The sequence below is a fragment of the Anser brachyrhynchus genome (assembly GCF_964034855.1).
Source record: "Anser brachyrhynchus genome assembly, chromosome: W".
In the NCBI taxonomy this organism is placed as follows: domain Eukaryota; kingdom Metazoa; phylum Chordata; class Aves; order Anseriformes; family Anatidae; genus Anser; species Anser brachyrhynchus.
In genome coordinates this window covers 19,424,560-19,444,384 of record NC_137704.1, presented here as the reverse complement: position 1 = coordinate 19,444,384, position 19,825 = coordinate 19,424,560, and the positions used below count along the sequence as shown (strand labels likewise).

Here is a 19,825-nt window from a genome sequence, read left to right as displayed (position 1 = left end):
GGGTACTGCAACAGAAGGCAGAGAAATGGATCACTGACGCCAGATTATTAAAATATGAAGGAATTTTGATTTCCTCTCCAAAATTAACCTTAGGAACAACCTCCCTACAGAACCCTGCTCAATTTCTTTATGGGGAACCAAATGAGTCCTTAGGACATGATTGCCTCCGAAATATAGAAGAGCAAACGAAATTGAGACCTGATCTAGAGGAGGTGGAATTACCCATCGGTGAACAGATATATGTGGATGGTTCCTCGAGAGTAGTCGAGGGAAAGCAAAAATCAGGATAGGCGTTAGTAAACGAGAAAACATTTGAGATAGTGGAATCTGGACCTTTGAGCCCTAGATGGTCTGCCCAAGCTTGCGAGCTATATGCCATATTGCAGGCCCTAAAATTGTTGAAAAATAAAAGCGGTACAATATATACAGATTCAAAATATGCTTATGGGGTAGTACATATATTTGGTAAAATATGGAAAGAAAGGGGGCTCATCAATTCACAAGGAAAGGGTTTAATACATCAGGAATTGATTACCCAGGTTTTACAAGCTATCAGAGAGCCCAAAGAAATTGCTGTAGTACATATAAAAGGGCATCAAAAAGGCCTCACCCCTCAGGTTAGGGGTAATAATCTAGCAGATCAGGAGGCAAAAAGGGCGGCATTAATGAGTATAAGAATTAGAAGAACGAGGGAAGATTGCCCAGACTGTGGGAAATACTTAATACTTATACTTAATATATAATAATTAATATAATAATTAATAATAATATAATATATAATAATGCTTAATATAATACTTAATACTGTGGGAAAGGCTTAAAGGAATTTCCATGTTATGATTGCTGGAGTGAATGGGGAGTTGATGGGATTGAATGCAATTGTTCTGAGGAAGAAAGCCCGCCTTATAAAAACTGCTACAAGTGCGGGCCGACTAACTCCCTCTGGTCGAATGGACACATTCCCCTCCCCTTACTCTGTTTCACTATTACAGAAGAAGACAAGATGACACAAATGGGGGTTCAAAAAAAAAAAAAAACAAAAAAAACAGATAAAGGGAAATGGGTACTGCCTGATGGACGGGAAGTGTTACCAAAATCAGTAGCTATGAGGGTGCTACGGAGATTTCATGAACAGACGCACTGGGGTACTCAGGCGTTGGTGGATCAATTTGCCACATATTATATGTGTATAGGGATTTATAATATAGCAAAGAGGATCGTAAATGATTGCATAACTTGTCGGAGGGTAAATGCTCAACACATGAGAAAAAGGGTCCCGGGAGGAGGACGAGAATTGGCACATCGACCTTTTGCAAAGATTCAATTAGATTTTACTGAACTTCCAAAAACGGGGCGATATAGATACTTATTAGTTATTGTAGACCACCTCACAAACTTTGTTGAAGCATTCCCTACGGCAAGGGCCACAGCTCAAACCGTGGTAAAGATATTATTAGAAAGCATCATACCCAGATACGGGGTAATAGAAGCAATTGACTCTGATCGAGGCCCACACTTTGTGTCAAAGGTATCCCGAGACACGATGAAGGCTCTGGGAATTAAATGGGAATATCACACTCCCTGGCATCCTCAGAGTTCGGGAAAGGTAGAACGAATGAATGGTGAAATTAAAAAGCAACTAACAAAGCTTATGATAGAGACTAAAACCTCCTGGGTGAAATGTTTACTGCTTGCACTATTGAATATCCGGACATAGCCCCGAGCCGATGTCGGAATCTCACCTTTTGAAAGGCTGTATGGTATGCCTTATGATTTAGAGATGCCATCTGATCACCCCCAGGTACAGGATATCCAATTAAAACCTTATTTAATACAGCTTATGAACCGACGGAGGGAGTTGCAAGCGAAAGGCTTGGTGGCTAGATATAGCAATCCATAGGATACAACCTGGAGATAGGGTTCTAATTAAGACATGGAAAGAATCGTCTTTAACACCACGGTGGGGAGGCCCCTATGTTGTTTTACTTATCACAGAGACGGCTATCCGGACGGCTGAGAAGGGGTGAACGCATGCCAGTCGTGTGAAAGGACCGATCCAGAAAAGCAAATGGGAAGCGGTCGCAGGCCCTGATGACTTAAAGCTCACGTTGGAAGGAACTCGATAAGTATGGTCTAACTGTCTATGTATCGTAAAAAAAAAAAAAAAAAAAAGGAGGAAAGGGGACCCTGTTTGGTCAGAAAAAGGTCGCGGTTACCTGAGAAACTCCCCTGAAGAACACTGCTGCTGCCAAGAAGAACTTGCACCTTGTAGTTCGCTGCAACCGAACTGACAAGCGAGGCAGAGAGTGAAACGGTGGGGAATTACGTGGCCAGGTAAAGAACTCTGGAAAATGGGCCCTAGCCATTTTTTTTTGCGATACATAGTAATGGGTACGATTGTTTACACTGTTCCTGGGTCTGCGCACCCTCACAAACCTTTTAAATGGAGCCTGATTAGATGGGAAGATCACCATGTTGTTCAGCAGATAACTACTGCTGGGGGACTGATAGGGGAGGCATCATCTATATAAAGAAGGAAGAGACTAAGAGTCCCCAACGGGTGGGACCAAATCAGAAACTGTCAGGGAGTGTTTTGAGGATTCAGCCTACACAAGCTTTTAGAATGCTAACTCCTAATAGCCCTAAACCACTGGAGGTTGCTAATAAATCAGTAAACCCGGAGTATGGGATTAGAAATGAAGGGGTGACCGGGAATAACATATGGAGAATCATGAATGCTAGTTATCAGTTGTTGAATCAACCAAATCCAGACGTGCCTAGACCTTGCTGGTTATGTCTTGATATAAGGCCCTCATATTACGACGCCATTGGGGATCTGGGAGAAACCACCCGTTCAAACGAAACCGATCCCCCACAATGCAATTGGGGAAGGGATGTAGGAATAACATTAACGGAAGTAACTGGGAATGGCAGGTGCGTAGGCACGGTCCCTGGTGAGAAGTTCCATCTATGCAATATTACAGAAAATGTTACACAATTAGACAAAGAAAAATGGTTAATACCAGCAGATAACACCAGATGGGTATGTTCATCTCTGGGGGTAACTCCATGCTTATCTTTGAAATTGTTCAACTCGTCTCATGATTTTTGTGTACAGGTAGTAATTATACCTAGGATTCTTTACCATTCTGAGGAGTATATGTACATCCAACATGCTATGGCAAAAAAAACACTTAAGGAAGAGAGAGCCTATTACGGCTGTCACTTTAGCCACTCTGATGATTCTGGGGGCTGCAGGAGCCGGAACTGAAATTACCTCTCTGGTAAAACAAAGCCAAGAATTTACCTCTCTACGCATTGCTGTAGATGAGGATTTGGCCCGTATCGAGCAATCTATATCAGCTTTAGAGAAATCTGTATGACAAAATCGTAGGGGATTAGATCTGATTTTTCTACAACAAGGAGGATTGTGTGCAGCCCTACGAGAGGAGTGTTGCGTATATGCAGATCATACTGGAGTAGTAAGGGATACAATGACTAAATTGAGAGAAGGGCTAGAAAAACGAAAAATAGAAAATGAAGCCCACCAGAATTGGTATGAATCCTGGTTTAATTACTCACTTTGGCTCACTACACTGCTATCAACTATAGCAGGACCTTTGTTGCTGCTCATATTAACACTAACTTTTGTACCATGTATATTCAATCGAATAATCGCGATTGTAAAAAAAACCGATTAGAGGCAGCTCACCTTATGCTTGTGCGTGCGAAATATGAATCTCTTGAACAGGAGGAGGATGACGCAGAAACTTTAATATTGAGCAAACAAGTGCTTCAAAAATTCATCAATGAACAAAATATGTTAGAAAAAGAAAAAGGAGGGATTGTGATAAATTAGCGGGTGTTTGTTCATTGTCTTTAAAAGGAATTCAGAGGATCTGCTGAGAAGATAAGGTTTTGCAATTTACGACCTTGTTAAGGGGGAAGACTAAGCAAGTAGATAGTGGGGAGGGGGTGTTGGATAAACATCCTTGGTAAAACAAAGACTCTGTGAAATACTGTTTCCCGCTTCACTACCCTCCCCCTTGAACACGAGCACAACGCATGATCATTGAAAGAAAAACAACGACCCCCAACAACGAACTGCGCAGCTTCAGAAGGTCCAACAAGTCCTGACAAACCGAAACTTGGATGCTATAAAACGGCGACACTGAAAAGGGAAAGTTGCGTGCTGTGGTGGAGCGGAGACTCCCCAGCCGCCCAGCGCTGTTTTGCTTGTGCCTGCTTACTTAATTAATAAAATATTTCTGATAGACCAAGAAATTTGTATGGTCTCACTTATAACAGGGTGCCTAGAGGAGTTCCCGATGAACAGGAAGCCAGGAATCAAATTGCTGCAGGGTTTGAGTCACTGTTCTGGTGGGTAACAATCAATAAGAATGAGGACTGGATTAATTATATTTATTATAATCAGCAGAGATTCATAAACTATACAAGGGATGCGATAAGAGGAACTGCTGAACAACTAGATGCCACCAGCAAAATGGCTTAGGAAAACAGAATAGCATTAGATATGATGCTGAGAAATGATATGAGAAAGGAGGTGTGTGTGTGTGATACTGAGCAACCACTGTTGCACTTTTATCCCCGACAATACTGCCCCGGATGGCACAGTAACTAGAGCATTGCAAGGGTTTACCATCCTTGCCAGTGAATTGGCAGAAAAATTAGGCATATTTACGTCCTTAATCATAGTAGCAGGAGTTTTGACAGCTATCGGTTGTTGCATTATCCCCTGTGTAAGAGGACTAGTCCAGTGGTTAATTGAAACTGCACTATTGAAACAAATGACCACGAAGCCACCACCTTACTCAGGTAAGGTGATGATATTAGAGGAGATGGAAAGCAAAGAAGGTGAAGAAGAAGAAGAAATCTACCAAATTACACCTTAGAGAAAAGTTTTGCAAAAATCAACAATTTATAAAAAAAGAAAAGGGGGGAATTGTGGGAATAAAAATGTTGTTTTTGCAGAGTTACATTGTTTAAAGGTAAGGAATGTGGTATTGAGATATGCTTGCAGTGATAAGAAAGCTTAACAGAAAACCTTGTAAAATGCAGACAGCCGGACTCCTTAGAGCAATTAGGTGAAAATCATGGTGTTAAGTCAAGTCAGATAAGGGAAGAAACATTACCACTTCAAACAGTAAAAAAGTCAAAAGAAATTTGAAATTTAACAGGCCGGCAACCGAAGGCCATGCATTGTCTGTGAAGCATCAGATAGATTGTGAACCTGGATTACCCACTCAGTGGGGAAACAGGGGAGGGTCCTGTCATCAAAAAGTATATAAACTGGGTTTTGGAACCAGTAGGCACGCTCCTGCTTGTGGGGCGCCCACCATTGCAATCGCGAATAAATTACTACTTCACTGAGATCCTCGCCTGAGCCTAAGTTATTGGCTACGGAGTGTTTCTCACACCGTGTATTGGGCACCACCAGTCAACACTTGGATAAAACAGCACTTCCTTCCTTTTGATCTGTCATGGGCTTTGTTCGTCTCTGGCCGCTCCCCTCGCGGAGAATACGGAACGGTGGATCGGAACTCCACACTCGCTTCGCAGCGATGCTGTGTCTCACTCACACAGCACAATCATGCAATCACTCAAAGAGGCCCCTTGCACTTCTCGTTCATACCAAAAGAATATATCACTTAAAACAATAACCAAACTTGTTTGTATCGTCTCTGGCCATGTTCCTCGTGGTGTAACTCACTTCACAACAATACTTTGTCTCAAACACATACACTTACACAAATGCTTTCAACATGAGATACCCAGACATCTACAAATAAGACATACAATTATCAACACTCCAATTAGTATCCCTCCAGCAGCTGCAAATATTACTCAGGTAACCTTGTCACAATTTTGAGAGGTCTGCTTACCCTTCTCCTGCTTCTTATACAGTCATTAGCAGGTCCTCCTGTGGGAATGGAAATGTTGTTTTTGCAGTGTTACATTGTATAGAAGGAAGGAATGTGGTATTGAAATATGCTTACAGTGATAAGAAAGCTTAACAGAAAACCTTGTAAAATGCAGACAGCCAGACTCCTTAGAGCAATTAGGTGAAGATCACGGTGTCAAGTCAAATCAGATAAGTGATGAAACATTACCACTTCAAACAGTAAAAAAGTCAAAAGAAGCTTGAAATTTAACAGGCCAGCAACTGAAGGCCAGGCATTGTCTGTGAAGCATCAGATAGATTGTGAACCTGGATTACCCAGTCAATGGGGAAACAGGGGAGGGTCCTGTCATCAAAAAGTACATAAACTGTGTTTTGGAACTAGTGGGTGCGCTCTCCTGCTTGTGGGGCGCCCGCCATTGCAATCGCGAATAAATTACTACTTCACTGAGATCCTCGCCTGAGCCTAAGTTATTGGCTATGGAGTGTTTCTCACAATTTGGGGGCTCGTCCGGGATCCAGTCACCTACCGGGGAGCCCCACCGCCGCAGCAGCAGGAAGGCATGCCCCGCTGATTTCAGCGGTCCTGTGCATCGACGGTGGCGGTTCTGCGGAGAGCTGACAGAGGGCCCGAGACTGATTAAAGAGGCAGGATCCGTGAAGTAGTGGGGAAAAGGAAGAAGGTAGGCACTCAGGGTTTTAAGAATTGATCCGGTAACTCTGTGCACAGACCAAGGTAAGAAATATTAAGTATTGCCTCGGGGGTCGGGTGAGACTGTGTGTGATGTGTGATGTGTGATTGAGACGTACTTTTGTACGAAGCGAGTGTGGAGTCCTGATCCGCGGTTCCGTAGCTCCGCGAGGGGCGCGGCCGGAGACGGACGAAGCGTAAGATAAGGGAGAGAAAGGAAGAGTCTCGGGAAATTTGGTGTGCGGTAATCCTTGCACGGGGTAGTGCTCGGAGTACACCAGGGAATTTTGGTGTGCGGTAAGCCTTGCACAGGGTAGTGCTTGGCAGTACACCAGGGAAATTTGGTGTGCAGTAATCCTTGCACGGGGTAGTGCTCGGAGTACACCAGGGAATTTTGGTGTGCGGTAAGCCTTGCACAGGGTAGTGCTTGGCAGTACACCAGGGAAATTTGGTGTGCGGTAATCCTTGCACGGGGTAGTGCTCAGAGTACACCAGGGAATTTTGGTGTGCGGTAAGCCTTGCACGGGGTAGTGCTTGGCAGTACACCAGGGAAATTTGGTGTGCGGTAATCCTTGCACGGGGTAGTGCTCGGAGTACACCAGGGAATTTTGGTGTGCAGTAAGCCTTGCACAGGGTAGTGCTTGGCAGTACACCAGGGAAATTTGGTGTGCGGTAATCCTTGCACGGGGTAGTGCTCGGAGTACACCAGGGAATTTTGGTGTGCGGTAAGCCTTGCACGGGGTAGTGCTTGGCAGTACACCAGGGAAATTTGGTGTGCGGTAATCCTTGCATGGGGTAGTGCTCGGAGTACACCAGGGAATTTTGGTGTGCGGTAAGCCTTGCACGGGGTAGTGCTTGGCAGTACACCAGGGAAATTCGGTGTGCGGTAATCCTTGCACGGGGTAGTGCTCGGAGTACACCAGGGAATTTTGGTGTGCGGTAAGCCTTGCACAGGGTAGTGCTTGGCAGTACACCAGGGAAATTTGGTGTGCGGTAATCCTTGCACGGGGTAGTGCTCGGAGTACACCAGGGAAATTTGGTGTGCGGTAAGCCTTGCACGGGGTAGTGCTTGGCAGTACACCAGGGAAATTTGGTGTGCGGTAAGCCTTGCACGGGGTAGTGCTCGGAGTACACCAGGGAATTTTGGTGTGCGGTAAGCCTTGCACGGGGTAGTGCTTGGCAGTACACCAGGGAAATTTGGTGTGCGGTAATCCTTGCACGGGGTAGTGCTCGGAAGTACACCAGGGAATCTGGTAAACTCATAGGTGTGCGGTAGCCCTTGCACGGGGAAGTGCTTGGCAGTACACCCCCATTTTCCAGAATAGGAAAAATGGGAAATATGAGTTCCAGGGGACAGGGAGATATCCCTGGGGGAGTGCCTCCCGACTGTCCTTTAGGAAGGATGTTGAGAAATTGGAAGAATAACCCCAAAACTAAGGAAAAAGATAGGAAGAAAATGGTTAAATATTGTGTATCAGTCTGGACGAAAGAACCAATTAAAGGAGCTGCAGTATTTTGGCCTAAATACGGGTCTGACAAAGATTGGGTATGTCAGGCCTTAAATTTTTATGTTAATAACAAATTTCCATTTTGAAGAAGAATCTGAGTATGCAGCTTGTTGGATACAAGGAATAAATTTGGTTTTGAGCAAAATCAGAATAAAGAGGGAAAGAAAAAGGAAGAGACAAGTGATAAATGGGACCTTCTGGATAACTTACCTCCTCCTTATAACCCCCAAGTTGCTGCAGCAGCAGCGGCTGCTGTAGCAGTTCCTCCAAAAGAAGAGACAGGAACTGTAGATAACATTAGCTCTGGGAACAGGAGGTACCCCAAACTGGTAAAAGAATTAGAACAAGGTAGAAGAGGTACTGAAAATTTTGCCTTCCCTGATACTAACAGCACTAACACTAACTGTGTATCCTCTTAAGTGAACTTCCCCCCCTCCTTACCAGCAGAGAGGTTAGGAGTTTCCTAGGACCTAACTTATACTCTTGGGGAGGGGGAATTATGTATATAAATATGTTGTTTACAGGGAAAGAAATGGGAATGATCAGGAGGAGAGCTGCAATACAAAAATGGGAAAGAACTCATCCTCCAGGACCAGGGGTAATACCGGCAGGGCAGAAATAACCACTTGCCGATCCTGGCTGGAAGAATAATAGTGTGCAACACAGAAATCATATGAGAGACTTGGGGTCAGAATGAGAAAGTACTCGGGGATGAATCCTGAGGACCCGGTATCCCAAGGGCTCTTGAAAGTTCATTTTGTGATTGAAGCCTGGCAAGATGCACAGAAAATGCTCCAGAAGGTGGAGGGGATGTAGTGAACAGTCACTGGGGGGCCCTCCTGCGGGAGGCCCTGAACGTGTGTGTCAAGAGGGGAGATGAGAAGGAAAAGCAGAGAGTGAAACTAATGGTATTGACAGTGTAGCAGGTAGTCAGGCAGAGGGTTGGAGAAAGAGGAAGAAAATCTTCAGGAGGAGTCAGGGCCAGGATGGAAAAGAGGGGAAGAGAGATGAAGGAATGGCAGGCAAGGAAAGCTACCCGTGTTGTGGCCTGAATCTTAGCAGGGACAGGCTTTGATGGGATGTTTTAAGTGTGGGCAGGCTGGCCACTTCAGGTAGGAATATCCGGAGTGGAAGAAGGAGGAGAGAAGGAAAATGGGATGAGGGAGAAAGGTATGGAATTAAGTTGGCTAATGACTGAGACTTTGGTGAAAGTACAGGCTGGAGAAAGATAAGAAGAAGTGTTAAAAAGGGTTATTGAAGGTGTTAAAGGTGTGGTATGTAATGTTTGACAGAGCTGTTTTTTTGAATGAGTTGGGAAAGTTGAATGAGCAGGGAAAGAGGATGTAGGCACTATCTAAGTAACAGTCTAGAAGTTTTGGTATATTTGCTGTGGTGTTTGGTCAGTTTCCCAAGTATTGAGAAGGGGGGGGGGCAGGGGGGGGCAGCCTGCTCCACCAGGGGCCTCTCCACAGGCCACAGGGGGCTTCGGCTCCGGCGCCTGGAGCGCCTCCACCCCCTCCTTCTGTGCTGACTTTGGTGTCTGCGGGGAGGTTTCTCACTCCTCGCTCTCCCAGCTGCTGTTGAGCAGCAGGTTTTTGTTTGTTTGTTTGTTTGTTTTCGTGGATGTGCTCTCACAGAGGCACGGACTGTGTTGCTCATGGCTTGGCTCTGGGCAGCGGTGGGCCACTCTGGGGCCGGATGAAATTGTCCCTTATCTGCCACGGGGCGGTTTCTGGATTCTCCTCGTGGGGGCTGCCACTGCAGCCCCCTCCCGAACCTTGCCATCAAACACAATACACAGGGGCAGCTAGGTCATTGCTGGCCTGTAAAGTATCAGGGATTAAATTAACTAATGAAACCCTAACGAGTGATGGGGGTAGAAGGGGCTGGGGTAACAGTGCCACCTTTGGGGGGTACCAAGCTGAGACTAGGGGATAAAATGATCTCTGGGCAATTATTGCATGTACCCAAGGCAGGGACTAACTTGTTGGGAAGGGATTTGATGATGAAATTGGGCATTCAAATAGTAAATTGTTAGACTGGAATAACAGTGGTATTAATGGAGTGCTCTCAGGCCCTGAGAGCAAAGATATATTCACCTCTGGCTGGAAAGACTCTGAAGTGGGGGCGGAAGCAACAATACATATGGACAGTTTTACCTCAGGGGTTTACAGGGCCTCTGATTAATTTGGGCAAAGTTCTAGAACAGATTTTGGAGCAATTCCAACCTCCCAAGGAGGAATTACTGTTACAAAATGTGTATGATTGTTTATTGTCAGGACAGGAGAAAACAGTTGTGAAGGAAGCTACTAACAAGCTATTCAACTTTCTGGGAAAGCAGAGCTTGGGAGTATTGAAAAATAAATTACAATACGTAGAAAGAGAAGTCAGGTATTTAAGGCATCTAATGTCTGAGGGAAAACTGAGAATAAATCCAGAGAGGATTCAGGGAATTATTGAAAACTAAGAAAGAACTAAAAAGTTTTTAAGAGAGATTTCTTTAAGGAATCAGGAGCCACAAAGCCTGAGGGAAAATGGATACTCCCTGATGGGAGAGAAATGCTGAATAAAGCACCAAGGAGGCAAATATGATGTTTTACATCAAGAGAGTCATTGGGAGATGCAAGCAATGTGTGATGTTGTGCTAAGAAAGTATGTCTGTGTAGGAATATACACTTTAGTGAAGCAAATATGCAGAGGATGTACCATATGTCAAAAGGCAAATAAAAAGGTCATTTGTAACTAACCTAGAGGGGGACGGGAGCCAGGGATTTGACCTTTACAAAGTATACAGGTAGACTTTACTGAGTTACGTAAAGGAGGGAGATTTAAGTACTTGTTTGTCCTAATTGGCCACGTGACTGGATGGGTGTAAGCTTTCCCCTCTGTATCTGCCCCTGCAAACACGGTGGCTAAGGTATCACTGGAGCAAATAGTCCCTAGATATGGGATAGCTGAAAACATTGATTCAGATCAAGGAAATAATTTCACTTCACAAGTACTGCAAGGGTTAATGCAGGCCTTAGAGATTGAGTGGGCTTTTCACACCCCCTGGCACCCCTCCTCTTCTGGGAAGGCAAAGCAAATGAACCAGACATTAAAGAAGCAATTAACTAAATTAGTGTTAAAAACCCAACTTCCTTGGGTAAAATGTTTACTTTTAGCACTCCTACAGGTTCAAACAGCACCAAGAAACGATATAGGAATTTCACCGTATGAGATGCTGTTCGGATTACCCTATCTGGGCAGAAGGGATGAGATACCACAATTCGAAACAAGAGAGTTTTCTTAAGAACTGTGTTCTGGGGTTGTCCTCTTCTTTGTCATTTCTCAGGACCCGTGGGAAATTGGGTCCTGATTCAGACCTGGAAAGGATCAACTCCGGCCCGAATGGGAAGGACACTTCCAAGTACTACAAACCACTGAAACAGTCATAGGAACTGCGGAAAAAGGTTGGACTCACTATACGCGAGTGAAGGCATCCGTCGACCCTAGTACCTGGGAAGCTGTTCCTACAGAAGACTTGTTGGAAGCTGAAATCGAAGAGAAAAATCTCATAGTGGACTCTGAGCGGGATAAGAGCTTGCGATTGTAAACTAACCTTTTATTTTCACAGGTAACTAGTGAGTGTGACTTGTGATTGAGAGAAAGGACTGGCCTATAGTGAATTGAAGTGCTCCCAAGGGGGGTTTGTTATGGTAGTAGTGTATATCTTATTCTTTGTATTAATAATTATTTGGAAACCTAAGGTTTAAAAATAATGACAGGGAAAAATCAATTATTAATTTTGTTTTTAGTGATTGTAGGCCTCAGAGAAAGCCTTGGTCAATTGGCAACTTGGAAAAGGCATGACCAGATAATAGTAAGATGGGATACCCCATAAAAATATGGGTGACTGTGACAGAGGGTTATGTACCACGATCTGCCATGTTTGATGCTTGTGAGGTGTTAGCTTGTGGAGATTTAAATGCCCAACGACAATTGAGCAGAGGGAACAAATAACTGGTAGAGACCCAACAGCCAGATTGAGAATAGCTGTATGGAAACGATCCTCTATTGCCATCAGAGAAAGGGAGAAACTCAAGGAGAAAACAGGAGGGAAAACAGGAGGCCCTCTTTGAAATGCGGCAGTTCAAACATTTGAGATTGAAACAGGGTATGGGGATGTGAATGCCTGGATAGAATGGGTCAAATATACTGTCCAGAGTCTCAACCATAGCAATTGCTATGCTTGTGCCTCGGGATGACCGATTGCCCAGATAGTGCCCTGCCCATTGGGGTGTGTGATAAATTAGCGGGTGTTTGTTCATTGTCTTTAAAAGGAATTCAGAGGATCTGCTGAGAAGATAAGGTTTTGCAATTTACGACCTTGTTAAGGGGGAAGACTAAGCAAGTAGATAGTGGGGAGGGGGTGTTGGATAAACATCCTTGGTAAAACAAAGACTCTGTGAAATACTGTTTCCCGCTTCACTACCCTCCCCCTTGAACACGAGCACAACGCATGATCATTGAAAGAAAAACAACGACCCCCAACAACAAACTGCGCAGCTTCAGAAGGTCCAACAAGTCCTGACAAGCCGAAACTTGGATGCTATAAAACGGCGACACTGAAAGGGGAAAGTTGCGTGCTGTGGTGGAGCGGAGACTCCCCAGCCGCCCAGCGCTGTTTTGCTTGTGCCTGCTTACTTAATTAATAAAATATTTCTGATAGACCAAGAAATTTGTATGGTCTCACTTATAACAAATTTGGTGCCGTGACTCGGATGAAGGCGGATTGACTGGGAATCCCTCTAGGGGAGGCGCCCCGCCGATTCTGGCGGCCCCGGGAACGGGAAATCCCGCTCGAGCCCTTCACCGACGAACCCAAAATTAGGCACAAGCAAATAAAACCGGTAACCCCAAGCAATCTTTGTGCACGAAGACCGAACGAAGACCCACGGGGTGGGTAAGTATAGGCCGGTGATCCGTTCGGTTGGGGTTGGTGATCCCGGAGTGCGTCTGTGTGAGACGTCCAATTGCGGACGAAGTGAGTGCGGACCCCTCAGTAGTGCGGTTCCCACATCCCGCGAGGGACTGGGCCACGACCAGGGGGAAGCGGCTCTGTGTGTGTGTGAAGGCACTCCGGAAGATGGGACAGAAGAAGAGTAAGCCTTCTGGTCCCATGGGTGGGGTAATGCCTAGTGCTAGGTTGCCCCCTATTCCCCCAGATAGTCCACTGGGGTTAATGATTAAGAATTGGAGTGATTCCCCTTTTAGGCGGGGAAAGGATAAAGTAAAAATGATTCATTATTGTGTTGAAGTTTGGGGAGGTAGGCAAATTATTGGCCCATATTCGGGTCGTTTGAAGACTGGGTTTGCCAAGCCTTAAACATTTATGTAAGTGCAAAGGAACCTTTTTGTTTAGAGGAGAGCGAATATGCGAGCCTTTGGATTGGCTCAGAGAATCGAGTTAATCTGTACCCTCTGTACCCTTTAAAAGAAAAAGGAGGGGCAAAATTACAAATTGTGGAGCAAGAGACAAAGTACCTGGGTCACCAGTTAAGTAAGGGGACTAAGAAGTTAGACCCAGGCAGAATCAGTGGAATATTGGCTTTAGCATCCCCGCGAACTAAAAAGCAGGTACGGCAACTGTTAGGGTTGACCGGATACTGTAGACAATGGATAGAAGATTATAGTGGAAAGGTTAAATTTTTATATAACAAGCTGAATAAGGATGGATTACTCAAATGGACAAAAGAAGATGAGGAACGACTGAACAAGTTAAAGGAGGAACTAGTACGCCCCCCCCAGTGTTAAGCTTACCAGATTTAAGGAGGCTGTTTCGTTTTTTTTGTGAACAGCGCAGAAGGCACAGCATACGGAGTGCTGGCCCAAGAATGGGCAGGGAGTAAAAAAAAAAAAAAAAAAAAAAAAAAAAAAAAAACCTGTGGCCTATTTGTCTAAATTATTGGATCCGGTTAGCCGGGGCTGGCCAAACTGTTTGCAGGTAGTGGTAGCTGCTGCCTTGTTAGTGGAAGAAGCACAGAAGATCACTTTTGGGGGGGAAATCAAAGTAATATCTCTACACAATATATGCGGGGTACTGCAACAGAAGGCAGAGAAATGGATCACTGACGCCAGATTATTAAAATATGAAGGAATTTTGATTTCCTCTCCAAAATTAACCTTAGGAACAACCTCCCTACAGAACCCTGCTCAATTTCTTTATGGGGAACCAAATGAGTCCTTAGGACATGATTGCCTCCGAAATATAGAAGAGCAAACGAAATTGAGACCTGATCTAGAGGAGGTGGAATTACCCATCGGTGAACAGATATATGTGGATGGTTCCTCGAGAGTAGTCGAGGGAAAGCAAAAATCAGGATAGGCGTTAGTAAACGAGAAAACATTTGAGATAGTGGAATCTGGACCTTTGAGCCCTAGCTGGTCTGCCCAAGCTTGCGAGCTATATGCCATATTGCAGGCCCTAAAATTGTTGAAAAATAAAAGCGGTACAATATATACAGATTCAAAATATGCTTATGGGGTAGTACATATATTTGGTAAAATATGGAAAGAAAGGGGGCTCATCAATTCACAAGGAAAGGGTTTAATACATCAGGAATTGATTACCCAGGTTTTACAAGCTATCAGAGAGCCCAAAGAAATTGCTGTAGTACATATAAAAGGGCATCAAAAAGGCCTCACCCCTCAGGTTAGGGGTAATAATCTAGCAGATCAGGAGGCAAAAAGGGCGGCATTAATGAGTATAAGAATTAGAAGAACGAGGGAAGATTGCCCAGACTGTGGGAAATACTTAATACTTATACTTAATATATAATAATTAATATAATAATTAATAATAATATAATATATAATAATGCTTAATATAATACTTAATACTGTGGGAAAGGCTTAAAGGAATTTCCATGTTATGATTGCTGGAGTGAATGGGGAGTTGATGGGATTGAATGCAATTGTTCTGAGGAAGAAAGCCCGCCTTATAAAAACTGCTACAAGTGCGGGCCGACTAACTCCCTCTGGTCGAATGGACACATTCCCCTCCCCTTACTCTGTTTCACTATTACAGAAGAAGACAAGATGACACAAATGGGGGTTCAAAAAAAAAAAAAAACAAAAAAAACAGATAAAGGGAAATGGGTACTGCCTGATGGACGGGAAGTGTTACCAAAATCAGTAGCTATGAGGGTGCTACGGAGATTTCATGAACAGACGCACTGGGGTACTCAGGCGTTGGTGGATCAATTTGCCACATATTATATGTGTATAGGGATTTATAATATAGCAAAGAGGATCGTAAATGATTGCATAACTTGTCGGAGGGTAAATGCTCAACACATGAGAAAAAGGGTCCCGGGAGGAGGACGAGAATTGGCACATCGACCTTTTGCAAAGATTCAATTAGATTTTACTGAACTTCCAAAAACGGGGCGATATAGATACTTATTAGTTATTGTAGACCACCTCACAAACTTTGTTGAAGCATTCCCTACGGCAAGGGCCACAGCTCAAACCGTGGTAAAGATATTATTAGAAAGCATCATACCCAGATACGGGGTAATAGAAGCAATTGACTCTGATCGAGGCCCACACTTTGTGTCAAAGGTATCCCGAGACACGATGAAGGCTCTGGGAATTAAATGGGAATATCACACTCCCTGGCATCCTCAGAGTTCGGGAAAGGTAGAACGAATGAATGGTGAAATTAAAAAGCAACTAACAAAGCTTATGATAGAGACTAAAACCTCCTGGGTGAAATGTTTACTGCTTGCACTATTGAATATCCGGACATAGCCCCGAGCCGATGTCGGAATCTCACCTTTTGAAAGGCTGTATGGTATGCCTTATGATTTAGAGATGCCATCTGATCACCCCCAGGTACAGGATATCCAATTAAAACCTTATTTAATACAGCTTATGAACCGACGGAGGGAGTTGCAAGCGAAAGGCTTGGTGGCTAGATATAGCAATCCATAGGATACAACCTGGAGATAGGGTTCTAATTAAGACATGGAAAGAATCGTCTTTAACACCACGGTGGGGAGGCCCCTATGTTGTTTTACTTATCACAGAGACGGCTATCCGGACGGCTGAGAAGGGGTGAACGCATGCCAGTCGTGTGAAAGGACCGATCCAGAAAAGCAAATGGGAAGCGGTCGCAGGCCCTGATGACTTAAAGCTCACGTTGGAAGGAACTCGATAAGTATGGTCTAACTGTCTATGTATCGTAAAAAAAAAAAAAAAAAAAAGGAGGAAAGGGGACCCTGTTTGGTCAGAAAAAGGTCGCGGTTACCTGAGAAACTCCCCTGAAGAACACTGCTGCTGCCAAGAAGAACTTGCACCTTGTAGTTCGCTGCAACCGAACTGACAAGCGAGGCAGAGAGTGAAACGGTGGGGAATTACGTGGCCAGGTAAAGAACTCTGGAAAATGGGCCCTAGCCATTTTTTTTTGCGATACATAGTAATGGGTACGATTGTTTACACTGTTCCTGGGTCTGCGCACCCTCACAAACCTTTTAAATGGAGCCTGATTAGATGGGAAGATCACCATGTTGTTCAGCAGATAACTACTGCTGGGGGACTGATAGGGGAGGCATCATCTATATAAAGAAGGAAGAGACTAAGAGTCCCCAACGGGTGGGACCAAATCAGAAACTGTCAGGGAGTGTTTTGAGGATTCAGCCTACACAAGCTTTTAGAATGCTAACTCCTAATAGCCCTAAACCACTGGAGGTTGCTAATAAATCAGTAAACCCGGAGTATGGGATTAGAAATGAAGGGGTGACCGGGAATAACATATGGAGAATCATGAATGCTAGTTATCAGTTGTTGAATCAACCAAATCCAGACGTGCCTAGACCTTGCTGGTTATGTCTTGATATAAGGCCCTCATATTACGACGCCATTGGGGATCTGGGAGAAACCACCCGTTCAAACGAAACCGATCCCCCACAATGCAATTGGGGAAGGGATGTAGGAATAACATTAACGGAAGTAACTGGGAATGGCAGGTGCGTAGGCACGGTCCCTGGTGAGAAGTTCCATCTATGCAATATTACAGAAAATGTTACACAATTAGACAAAGAAAAATGGTTAATACCAGCAGATAACACCAGATGGGTATGTTCATCTCTGGGGGTAACTCCATGCTTATCTTTGAAATTGTTCAACTCGTCTCATGATTTTTGTGTACAGGTAGTAATTATACCTAGGATTCTTTACCATTCTGAGGAGTATATGTACATCCAACATGCTATGGCAAAAAAAACACTTAAGGAAGAGAGAGCCTATTACGGCTGTCACTTTAGCCACTCTGATGATTCTGGGGGCTGCAGGAGCCGGAACTGAAATTACCTCTCTGGTAAAACAAAGCCAAGAATTTACCTCTCTACGCATTGCTGTAGATGAGGATTTGGCCCGTATCGAGCAATCTATATCAGCTTTAGAGAAATCTGTATGACAAAATCGTGGGGGATTAGATCTGATTTTTCTACAACAAGGAGGATTGTGTGCAGCCCTACGAGAGGAGTGTTGCGTATATGCAGATCATACTGGAGTAGTAAGGGATACAATGACTAAATTGAGAGAAGGGCTAGAAAAACGAAAAATAGAAAATGAAGCCCACCAGAATTGGTATGAATCCTGGTTTAATTACTCACTTTGGCTCACTACACTGCTATCAACTATGGCAGGACCTTTGTTGCTGCTCATATTAACACTAACTTTTGTACCATGTATATTCAATCGAATAATCGCGATTGTAAAAAAAACCGATTAGAGGCAGCTCACCTTATGCTTGTGCGTGCGAAATATGAATCTCTTGAACAGGAGGAGGATGACGCAGAAACTTTAATATTGAGCAAACAAGTGCTTCAAAAATTCATCAATGAACAAAATATGTTAGAAAAAGAAAAAGGAGGGATTGTGATAAATTAGCGGGTGTTTGTTCATTGTCTTTAAAAGGAATTCAGAGGATCTGCTGAGAAGATAAGGTTTTGCAATTTACGACCTTGTTAAGGGGGAAGACTAAGCAAGTAGATAGTGGGGAGGGGGTGTTGGATAAACATCCTTGGTAAAACAAAGACTCTGTGAAATACTGTTTCCCGCTTCACTACCCTCCCCCTTGAACACGAGCACAACGCATGATCATTGAAAGAAAAACAACGACCCCCAACAACGAACTGCGCAGCTTCAGAAGGTCCAACAAGTCCTGACAAACCGAAACTTGGATGCTATAAAACGGCGACACTGAAAAGGGAAAGTTGCGTGCTGTGGTGGAGCGGAGACTCCCCAGCCGCCCAGCGCTGTTTTGCTTGTGCCTGCTTACTTAATTAATAAAATATTTCTGATAGACCAAGAAATTTGTATGGTCTCACTTATAACAGGGTGCCTAGAGGAGTTCCCGATGAACAGGAAGCCAGGAATCAAATTGCTGCAGGGTTTGAGTCACTGTTCTGGTGGGTAACAATCAATAAGAATGAGGACTGGATTAATTATATTTATTATAATCAGCAGAGATTCATAAACTATACAAGGGATGCGATAAGAGGAACTGCTGAACAACTAGATGCCACCAGCAAAATGGCTTAGGAAAACAGAATAGCATTAGATATGATGCTGAGAAATGATATGAGAAAGGAGGTGTGTGTGTGTGATACTGAGCAACCACTGTTGCACTTTTATCCCCGACAATACTGCCCCGGATGGCACAGTAACTAGAGCATTGCAAGGGTTTACCATCCTTGCCAGTGAATTGGCAGAAAAATTAGGCATATTTACGTCCTTAATCATAGTAGCAGGAGTTTTGACAGCTATCGGTTGTTGCATTATCCCCTGTGTAAGAGGACTAGTCCAGTGGTTAATTGAAACTGCACTATTGAAACAAATGACCACGAAGCCACCACCTTACTCAGGTAAGGTGATGATATTAGAGGAGATGGAAAGCAAAGAAGGTGAAGAAGAAGAAGAAATCTACCAAATTACACCTTAGAGAAAAGTTTTGCAAAAATCAACAATTTATAAAAAAAGAAAAGGGGGGAATTGTGGGAATAAAAATGTTGTTTTTGCAGAGTTACATTGTTTAAAGGTAAGGAATGTGGTATTGAGATATGCTTGCAGTGATAAGAAAGCTTAACAGAAAACCTTGTAAAATGCAGACAGCCGGACTCCTTAGAGCAATTAGGTGAAAATCATGGTGTTAAGTCAAGTCAGATAAGGGAAGAAACATTACCACTTCAAACAGTAAAAAAGTCAAAAGAAATTTGAAATTTAACAGGCCGGCAACCGAAGGCCATGCATTGTCTGTGAAGCATCAGATAGATTGTGAACCTGGATTACCCACTCAGTGGGGAAACAGGGGAGGGTCCTGTCATCAAAAAGTATATAAACTGGGTTTTGGAACCAGTAGGCACGCTCCTGCTTGTGGGGCGCCCACCATTGCAATCGCGAATAAATTACTACTTCACTGAGATCCTCGCCTGAGCCTAAGTTATTGGCTACGGAGTGTTTCTCACACCGTGTATTGGGCACCACCAGTCAACACTTGGATAAAACAGCACTTCCTTCCTTTTGATCTGTCATGGGCTTTGTTCGTCTCTGGCCGCTCCCCTCGCGGAGAATACGGAACGGTGGATCGGAACTCCACACTCGCTTCGCAGCGATGCTGTGTCTCACTCACACAGCACAATCATGCAATCACTCAAAGAG

The 19,825-nt window shown here is 44.1% G+C and overlaps 1 long non-coding RNA gene across 2 annotated transcripts; it reads left to right on the top strand.

The window, feature by feature from the left end:
• Window positions 1-4,709: 4,709 nt before the first annotated feature.
• Window positions 4,710-17,486, top strand: LOC308184851. 2 transcript variants are annotated; one of them, XR_013942952.1, is made up of 3 exons: window positions 4,710-5,129; window positions 6,113-6,656; window positions 11,284-17,486. It is a non-coding gene; the product is annotated as an uncharacterized lncRNA (long non-coding RNA). The 2 variants fall into 2 exon arrangements; XR_013942953.1 differs by lacking the exon at window positions 4,710-5,129 and having other exon boundaries at window positions 5,950-6,656.
• Window positions 17,487-19,825: the final 2,339 nt, after the last annotated feature.